This window comes from Polistes dominula, unplaced genomic scaffold (assembly GCF_049000335.1).
Source record: "Polistes dominula isolate Pdom_NZ unplaced genomic scaffold, Pdom_raw_medaka contig_49, whole genome shotgun sequence".
NCBI lineage: Eukaryota > Metazoa > Arthropoda > Insecta > Hymenoptera > Vespidae > Polistes > Polistes dominula.
Window position 1 is genome coordinate 3953786 of NW_028300914.1, and position 10727 is coordinate 3964512.

Here is a 10727-nt window from a genome sequence, read left to right on the forward strand (position 1 = left end):
AACCTAAGATAAAAATATACATTTTTGATGATAAAAAAGTATAACATTTTTTATAATCATTGTTATCTTATTATTATTATCGGTTTGCAAAAAAAAAGAATATTTGATGTTGATTTTGAAACAAAAGAAATATTTCCAATTGTTTTAATAAAATTTGAAAACAATATAAGTACAAAATATCGATCAAAGTTTAATTATTTCAATTTTAGGAAATATCATAGAAACTATAGTATTAATTGATAAAGTATATTTCAAATTATGTTATAATTATTAATAAAGTAGTAGAATTTCGATCGAGTTGAGAGAAAATAATATTCACAGGAAAATACGTGACGCATGATACTCTGGACGGAGATAAACAAAGAACTGACATCGTCCTACTTCAGTATTTCGAATCTGTCTAGTGTATATATATGTAAACTGTATGTACATTATCTAAACAAAGATTATTCGCTAATATTATCCTTGATATTCTATGCATAAAATGTAAGCGTACGAAAATGTTATATACATACAATGTTTTCGATCTTTTAGAAATTCTAATTATATTATACGTATTCATACTAATGTTATCACAGAATTTCACTTTAAAAGTATTTTAATATTATTTTTCTAAATTTAGAAGAGAAATATTAAAACTTTTTTTTTTCCAGTTAGTTCTCAGTAATGTTTTACCATAATTTTATACGTTTCAATAATTTTATGATACCTATATTAATAATTTGTTATGGTATTCGTATTATAATGAAAATATTTCCAATATTTTATATTTGAAATAAAAATGTATGGTAATATTTAAACGATAATCTTATCGTAACAATTTATAAATTAAAGTCGATATATTTATTAAAAATATGTTACACGAATACTAAAAAAAAAAAGAAGTTTGACACACGTTAAATATCGATTGACCTGATTACAAATTTGTACATTATTAATTTATATTAAACACAAAAATACAGAAAAATAATCTTATTAAAAACACGTTTGAATATTATCCTTTGACGCATTAATTCAGTTGATGAAATATTCAAAGAAAAAATAATACGTATATAAATACTTTCTTTATCTAGATCAAATATGATAGATGAACATTTTGTATTTTGTCATGAAATTTTGTTTATCATCGTTCCAATGTAAATTTATGTTAAACGAATAAAACAATAATCGTATTAGATTTATATCTCTAAATTACCATCGACATAATAATAGTTGCGAGTTAGTCGTTTTGTGGATTCGATAGAAACTAGTGTTGCACGTTTCGGCTTATTGTTATTCGGCCCGGTTATACACACAGCATTTCATCCAAAATAATCGGGATCGTTCGATGAAATCGTTCGTACGGCTACCCACCTAGCTGTCCCATTATCAGCGTTCGTTGCCAAATGGCCGAAGTTAAAACAAGAACGAACGGATAAAGAGAAAACGTACGATCTGTACGAGCAATAGCACTACCACTACTACTATCACTACCACCCACTAACACCAATATAACCAGTAGAGAAGTGTCGTTCAAACGGAGAGTCATAAAACCGATCAACGGATTAATTATCGAATTCGTATTTGTTCCCGTCTACGATATACGATTAATTCTCCTCGATTTATTGAGCTTACGATTTCGTGTCGTCGCCAAAATTCCACCCCCCCTCACATTTTCCCCCCTTTTTCTACCCTTCTCCTCCTACTTTCAACTCGCCCACCCATTCTTTCCGTTTTTTTTTCCTCTCATCAATTCTTTCTCCTATTCTCTGTTGTTACTCTTTTATTCATTTTTTTTTTTTTTTTACAATCGAATAATGTTCTTAATTTTGTGTTTCCTTGTCTTTTTCTTTTTTTTGTTTATAAAAAAGTTGCTCGAGTCAAAGGCTTCGTGTAAAGGTTGCGTCAGGGTTGCTTTTCTAATGTATTTCATTAGATAGCATCATCGTTCTTTTTAATACAATATTTACTGTAAAAAAACAAACAAAGAATTGAAATTAGATTAAATGGAAATTAAAAGTATTTATTTAAATGTAATATATAATAATAGTTTGGTATTTATTTAGATATTAAATAAAAAAACTTTTGACCATATGAGACGGTTATTAATAAATATAGATTTAAATGTAAAAATATTTGATACTGAAAATCAGCTTATACTGGGTGTCCTTAAACTGATGGTGTAAAATAGCAGAAGATAATTATACACGAAAATGTAGAATACAATTTGTTCGTATTTTAGGACACCCTGTATATTAACTAATTCATAAACACACACCCAGTATATAATTTGATTAATAATATCAAACTTTTTATACATTTTATCTTTTAATATAAAAAGATGATAATCCGAAAATAATATTGCAATAATAAAATCATAATATCAATATAACCTAATAATATAATAATAAATAATATAAATATAATATATTTTTATATGCAATTTTCTATTAACTTTAATCTATCAGATAATATAAATTAAAATTATGATAAAAATATTAAACTATATTTCAAGGAAAAAAATGTATACAATAAGTGTTGATAAATCTATTATATCAAAGAATTCAACCCAACATAAAATTCTAATCTCACGTTTTTTATATCGATAAATAAGGTATACGTTATCGATAAACGAATAAGATATTGATATATCAGTTTCTTTTATTCCACGTTATATCAAATAAGCATGTTGATTAAATTGTAATATACTTACTGATATAATGCTGTTGGTATGAGTATCATCAATACTGAACCCATACAACAAACCATAACCACTGTGAGGATCATTGACTCTCCGAGAGGAGATTTATTGCCAATGTGAATTTCCGTCTTTGTTTCCTGAAATTCAATGTAAGAAAGACTCCAATAAAATGTTTTATCACGAAACTTTCGATACGGGAAGATACGCTTTTAAAGAAAATTGCATGTTACGACGATATCTTTTATATATATAGTATATTTCGAGAAAGAGAGAGAAAGAGAAATTCTCTGAACTTTTTCTTACAAACTTTTACTATACCGAATGACCATTTTACTAGAAATATTTCCGTTGTAATACGAATTTCGAAAACGTGTTTCTTAGTAAAGTTTTGTTATTTTGAAAAACTACTCAGAAGATGGGCATTTTTCACGTTTAATCTTGCATAGTAACATTTCAAAGGTCATTAAATTACTGTCAATTTTATTCCATTCATATTTTTACATTATTCAAACAATTTTCAAAATGTTTATTATTGAAAAAATATCTTGTTCTTTTTTTTAATTAAATATTTGTATGGATCTTTGATGTTGATTATATAAAAACGTAAATATACGATCTTCGTGTAATTTTTAAATGATTATTCATGGTCTAATCATTGACACCGATTTATAATCTATAAAAAATTTGATTTTTTGATAGTAAAATATTTGTATAACATTTGTATTAAATTAGAAAAATATTTGAAGTGATAAAATAAACGATTCTAAATACTGAAACAATTATAATGAAATTCTGCATAATAAAAATTCGTATACTTGGTGTATATGCACCTGTATTAAATTATTGAAAATAATTCTAATGAAAATTCGAAGTTCCAATAAGTTTCTAATCCTTTTAAAGGGGGGGGGGGTTAGGTTAATTCGTACAAAAAAGGCATGTTTTTGTGAATTTTTAGTGAATACACAGTTAAAATCTCTTTATTAAAACCAATGATATATATACATTAAAGTATGACATTCGAAGAATATTGTATGAAATTTTCACGAAGAAATATTTAAAAATACGGCAATGGCAGCAATTATTCGGACGTGTCTCAGGAAAAAAGTAGAATTGCGGGGCCCCTCATAATTTGGTGCTGGATCATCTGAAATCAAAAAATCAAAGTTTATTCGTTAGATAATAGTTTTCCCCAGGTAACGCTGGGAGGGTTTTTCGAAATTTCAATTTTTCACTTTTTTAGAATACTTTAAAGGGAAAAACGCGATTTTTTAGCCGATTTTTTTTTTCGCATAAATCCTGTTTTTCCCTTCAAAGTATTCTAAAAAAGTGAAAAATTGAAATTTCGGAAAACCCTTCCAGCGTTACCTGGGGAAAACTATTATCCAACGAATGAACTTTGATTTTTTGATTTCAGATGGTCCAGCACCAAGTTATGAGGGGCCCCGCAATTCTGCTTTTTCCTGAAACACGTCCGAATAATTGCTGCCATTGCCGTATTTTTAAATATTTCTTCGTGAAAATTTTATACAATATTCTTTGAATGTCATACTTTAATGTATATATATCATTGGTTTTAATAAATAGATTTTAACTGTGTCTTCACAAAAAATTCACAAAAACATGCCTTTTTTTGTTCGAATTAATCTTACCTCCCCCCCCCCCCCTTAAGCAATGATAAAAAATAGAAAATTTTTATACCATCAAAAATTTTGTCTTTCTATTTATATTTTTCTTTATTATCTTCTCTTTCTTTTTATTTGTCTTTAATTTTTAAAAATATAACTCCGTTCACATAGTTTTTTTTCTTTATCTTTATTTATTCTATCCTATCTTGTTTGTTTTCTTTGAGTTTCTTAGTTTGGTCAACGACAACTAACAGTCAAACGGTAGACAAACTGGATCATTGTATTTTCTAGAAAGTTATACGTGTTCGTGAAATCAAGTGGGAATTAATTAACCAAAGGAAAACTTTGATCGTCGTTTGGTACAATAAGAATGTAAGATGGTTTCTCTCGTTACTTCAACTTTACTGTGATAACGAACAACCACGATAAAGAGAGAAAGGGAGGGAGAGAGGGAGAGAGGTAAAGAGAAAGAATACAAATAGTAAAAGCTAACAGAAGATTCTCTTCTAACTTCATCGATCGAACACACTTCTCTATCTTTCTTTCAAATACTTCAAAATTAACAAGAAATTCTACTTTTATCTGTAGAAAAAAAAAGAATTAAGTGTTTATCCAATAAATGTTGCAAATAAAATAATTTTTATTTCACGGATTGAAAGTAAAGAATTTAATTGAAAATATTATAAAAAAGTGTACGAATAATAAAAGCAGAAAAAAATATTCGATTTATAAAATGTATTTATTTAAAAAAGAAATATGCTAATAGTAAATGTAGATTAAAAATGTTCAATGTAGAAAATGGATGAAAGAATAAAAGATAGAAAAATGTATTTTTTTTTTTGTAAAAAATAAAAATACAAATATTTGAAGCAGAAGAACTGTTCGAGTATACAATTATTCATACTATTGCATAAATAATATTATAGAATATTAAAAAATGGATTTCTAATAGAAATAAAATATTATTGTTATTGTTGTAATACAGAACAAAAAATATTAATACTTTCTTTTGAAAAGGTTACTTTATAAAAAAGATTAACAATTTTATTTTTATCTGCGGATAATAAAAAATAATAATAATAAATTTGTTATTTTACGTGTAATAAAAAATAATAATAGAGAAAAATATATACTTTTTTCTTAATAATGACGGAAAAACGTAAAAATCAAAATACGTTGATTACATTGTGTCGCATAAAAGTTTGACGAGTTGACTTTCGTACCTTTTCCCATTAGGACTTCTTATTGTTTAACTTATCTCGTTAACAACGTTCCTTCAGAGGAATGGTATATACTAATATTAAAAGTATAAACGGTTTAATCGCACGACAGCTTGGCGGTGTCTATTTTTTTTTTTTTGCGACCGATAAGTTTATGCACGGGGCTTGGTATTACCTTAGGAACTTTACGATTCTCGAAGCTTCCAAATGTTTACGGAAATTGTCAGGTGTATTTAAATACCCAGACGAAAATAACCCATTGTTAATGTTACTTCATTAAAACTTTATCACAATCATATTTCATATTTTTTTATTTCCTATAGATTATTATTATTATTATTATTATTATTATAGTATAAATATTAATTTAATTAATATTTTAAATATAGATATTTATTAATATTTGTAATTTTATCAAGTTGTATATTAATATTTGATACATTTTAAATACTTTCTCATATAAATATTGTTACAATTATTTAATATATTTACTATATATTAATATTAAAGACGATATATTTAAAATATTAATAAACAAATATTCAAATATATTATTAACTATTAATGAACAACGCGTTTAATCTTTTTAAATCAATATAAATATAAATATTTATTTATTGCAAGAAATAATCTTAAAGCAATTCGTGTATTCTGTATATGTGTGCATGTATATATATATATAAGCACTAAATAATATTTTTTTAATCATGATTGAAATAAATTCAATTACTCTGATACATTCAAGAAATAAATTATAAATTGCAATGTCGTTTGCGTTTATTCTTTACTTTCTTCTCTCTCTCTCTCTTTCTTTCTCTGTTTTACAAGTACCCTTTTTTTTTATATATAAAAGTCACATGCCGCAGGGCGTTGACTCAACGTCCTAAATGAATACTCCGGGAATTGAAGAGATTCTTTTAAATGTTTAAAAGTACATACCTGAAGTTTCTGTGCGTTGCAGATGGAATAAAAGATGCAAACAAATATTAGAAAAAATAATTGCCGTAACATTTTTTTTCTTTATTTATTTTATTTTTTTCACGTCAATTCTTTACATCAGTTCAATTGATACTGAAGTAAAATCATAGTCGAATAACACATTCCAATAACTCTTCTGTGTTATCTTTCACTTATCTCTTTTAGAGATAACATTAAATGGACAATTATTATTGGACTTTTAATAATATTTTCTTATCTTTCTTAATAACTTCAAGGATTTAAAACGTTTAACTCCAATTTAAAGAGTTACGAATCATTAAACTCATTCGTATTTAACATAAGTATAAATTATATGACATCTGTGTAACTTGTTTATCTTTATTTCATTAATTTTCTTAATTTATAGTTTTTATATTATGTTAATTATGGAAAAATTTCATCGTATATTATTGATTAGATAATATTTAAAATTTACAAAACGAATGAAGATTTATTCTAAAAATCAAAAAAGGAAAAGAATTTTAAAAATAAATAAGGTGAATAAGCATTCTATGATTTCGACATATTGTATGATAATACTCTATTATAATATAAACTAGGTGTTTAAAATAAAGTGTCACAAAGTTTTATCTGAAAAATGCAGTAATTTAAAAATATTATCATTCAGATAAGAATTATTTGATTTTAAAGGGAAAATATTACATATTTTTATAATACCATTTGTTATATTTTATTCATCGAATATTTTTAAAGTTAACTTTGCGTTTTTTCTTGTTTTTTTTTTTTTTTTTTTTTTTTTTTTAATAGAAACCTACATTTTTTATCATAAAAAAATTTGTCTGCATAAGAAAACCGATAACTTTTGCATGAAATAAAAAAAGAACTTTTCATTTTAAATTCCAGACAAAAAATTGGATTTTAGTTAGTAACGAAATTGTTCATAATTTAAAATTACAGGAACTCTTTAATTGGTTATAATCCTTATCATATTATTATAATCAATTACGCGAATTTAAATAATACGAATAAATTTGTAATTTGTATTAGGTGTAAATTATTGAAACGAGATTGATTATTTTATACATTTTTTATTTATTTCTTAAGTTACTATACGTTTAAACGTTAATGGAATTTCGTAAAGGGGTTTTATATTATTTTCCCTTTTCTTTTACGTTTAAAAATAACGTCAACCAACGAACGAATAATTTTTTGTCAAAATGTCAATTTCTAACGCATCAAAAGCGAAACATTTATTTTGTTAGCACACACCGTTTATTACCTTACCCGTAAAGATAAATGGATTTCACTTGCGCTCTTTTCCTTCTTCTCTTTTTTTTTCTCCTCATATTTTTTACATTTCTTTTTCTTTTTTATTTTTATTTATTCTCTTTTACTTTTTTATACTATATTTCTATTTTTTTTTTATTTTTATCGTCGAACTCTGACGCATATGAGTATACGTACGTATGTACGTGCGTTGTGCAGAGTTGCAAGTAAAACGGGTAGTTTTGAATGGATAAACGTTGAAAAATGAAAAAGAAAATAACCAGGGAGAGAGAGAGAGAGAGAGAGAGAGACAGACAGAAGAAAAAATAAATTGGAATAGAACAAAGAAAGAATTATATGAAGAATTATTAACGATATTATTCATTTTATGACATCAAAATTGCAACTTTGAAAAGGATTTTTAATCAAAGACTAATCATTAGTTATTTTAATAAAAGAAAAATACACAAATGAAATGAATTCGAGATAAATAAATAATAAATATATATAATAAAAAGGATAATATATAAATCTTTGATAATATACGAGTCAGGATTGTGGCAGGGCTTATTTATATTATATATATCATAAAATTATATACATATATATTGATTTCATGATTTATTTAATATTTCAAATATTTATACTATAAAATCAATTCTATAAATAAATCTTTTTTAACAACAATTTTGTTTTCATTCAATCCACTGTCATAAAAACCTCAATACATTGATGTCTAGTACGACATCAATTTGGTAAAAGAGTTTATTTCACTTTGAACTACTATTTTTGCGAATGAAAATGAAATTAAAAAAAAAAAAAAAAAAAACGAAAAAATCTATAGACGAGAAAGTGGCGTTACTACGAACCGTAATACTATTTTTTTCCAAGAGTAGAAAATATAGTTATCACTTTGGGAATGAGAAAAATATCGGCATGCGTATATATTGGGAATCTAAATTGAATATTGTAGTTTTGTAAAATAATTCACCGAGTTTACGGAGCGGGAAGTGAGGGCGGGGATGAGAAATCGAAAAAGAATTTTTCTTCTTCGTAACACCGTTCTAGTTTCTGTGTGTGTGTTTTTGTTTGTTTTCTAAATTACGATGGATATGAAGTACGTGTACCATTTATTCCTATTCACTTTGGAAGCATAATAAGGTATAGTATGGTATAGTTAAAATACAACAATAACAATATTATTATTTATTTATCACGACGTAGTAATTTTGACTATAAAATATTATATATTTTTTTAACGAAAAAGGTTTTAAATGTTTGTTTTGTTCCTTTATTATTATTTTTTTGTAATATCAAACAGAACAATTTAGAAACATTTTTTTCAATGCTTTTAAAAAAAATGATTTTTCTTTGAGAAAAAACTAAAGATTTGCTTTAGAGAAAAACTAAAAGATAGCATCAAAATCGTAGGATATTTATCGAGGGAAATATAATTCGTCATAAAATAAGTAGCGTTCTGCTAGGCCCATACAGTGGGAATACACGCGCGCTATTCTTTTATTAGTCACGTACGATGATCGAGTCGGTGACCGATCAAGAGACTAGAATGCGAAGTGTATAAGTACTCATTTACACATTTATAGATTAGCTAAAAGTAAGATTCATTATTGTATTCATATTTATATATATACATTTAGGATTGGGTTTAGTGTAGAGGTGTGAGGTTAGCGTACACCCAGTTTAAACCTACTGACAAAATATATGCATTTAAAATATGTATTAGAAAAGATACAATATAAAGGCTTCACAATCTTATAATAATAACCGATATAAGCAACTGAACTTTTTCAACTGAATTACGACGAAGAACGACGACTGATGACGACTGGCGACTGGCGACTACTCATGACGACTCAATATTCACTCCTTTATATCCATCCGCAAGCTATTCTCGATTTTTCCAAAACTTCCGGTCTCATGCAATAAACAAAGCATCGGTATTGTTCGAGAACCTTCCAGACTAACACAGACTTACACAACTTAACAACTTACAAAAACAGATCACATACCTTCTTTCTTTATTTCGATCGTCAGTTCGTTTGTATCTTATTCTTTTGTCGCCTACACACTTAGTTCTGTTTATTCTTCTACCTTTCTATCGCTCCTACCTACAAAGAGGTTTAGTATCGAAATTATATGTGTCCACGCTTCGTATTATGCAGTTGCACACAAACACACACATATACAATTTGGAGCGATAACTACGAAGGAGGGCATAAAGTGGAGACCGAGAATAGGAAAACCTATATAGCTATATTCTGTCTCATTCTCTCGCAGGCACAATTCTACATGTTTGTCTCTTTTTCTCTTCTTACTTAGAATCGTGGCCGCTGCATCGAATCGCTGCCGTGTTTCATTTTTTCAAATCACCCCCATTCTGAAGAAGTTTTTACTTCAAAAAGAAAAAGTAGTGAGAAATATAAAAGCAGTTAGACACGCCAAGAGAGGTGGGATCCGTTAGTAACAAACATCGCCATCGTAGTTATCAATTTCCTGTAATCCCGTATTTCCTTGGCATTTCTCGCTGTGTGTACTTTACAGATTGCCTCGTTGAGCCCCCGTGGGAGTTCGGATCTTGCAAACAGGAAAATACTCGAGCTTACCGTCCCATAAAATTTGATAAAGTAAGAAGTCAACTGTGCTGCTGGCCCACTAAAATCGGATGAGAGACAACGTGGAATTATCTAGTATATATATATATATATATATTTATTTATTTATCCGTGTGTGTGTAATGTGTATGAATTGCAAATGTGTATGGTCGGTAATTTTTTTTTGAACGTAATCATCAGTTTTGTCAATTTCTTATAACAAGTTAAATTTAATGTAAGATTTTAAATCAATGCTTTTTTTTGGTCAATTTTTTATTTGTACTTGCGTGTACGTTTTGATGTTTAAAATAAAATCGTTTATTTATTTTTTTTCATAGGAAGATAAGTATCCTTAAAATTACGCAAATTTTTTAAAAATATGCAT

At 26.7% G+C, this 10727-nt stretch overlaps 1 long non-coding RNA gene across 1 annotated transcript; it reads right to left on the bottom strand.

The window, feature by feature from the left end:
* Window positions 1-1760: 1760 nt before the first annotated feature.
* Window positions 1761-6601, bottom strand: LOC149033324 (uncharacterized). Its single transcript, XR_016175734.1, has 3 exons — window positions 6465-6601; window positions 2693-2817; window positions 1761-1948 (listed from the first exon to the last, which is right to left on the bottom strand). It is a non-coding gene; the product is annotated as an uncharacterized LOC149033324 (long non-coding RNA).
* Between the last annotated feature and the right edge of the window lie 4126 nt (window positions 6602-10727).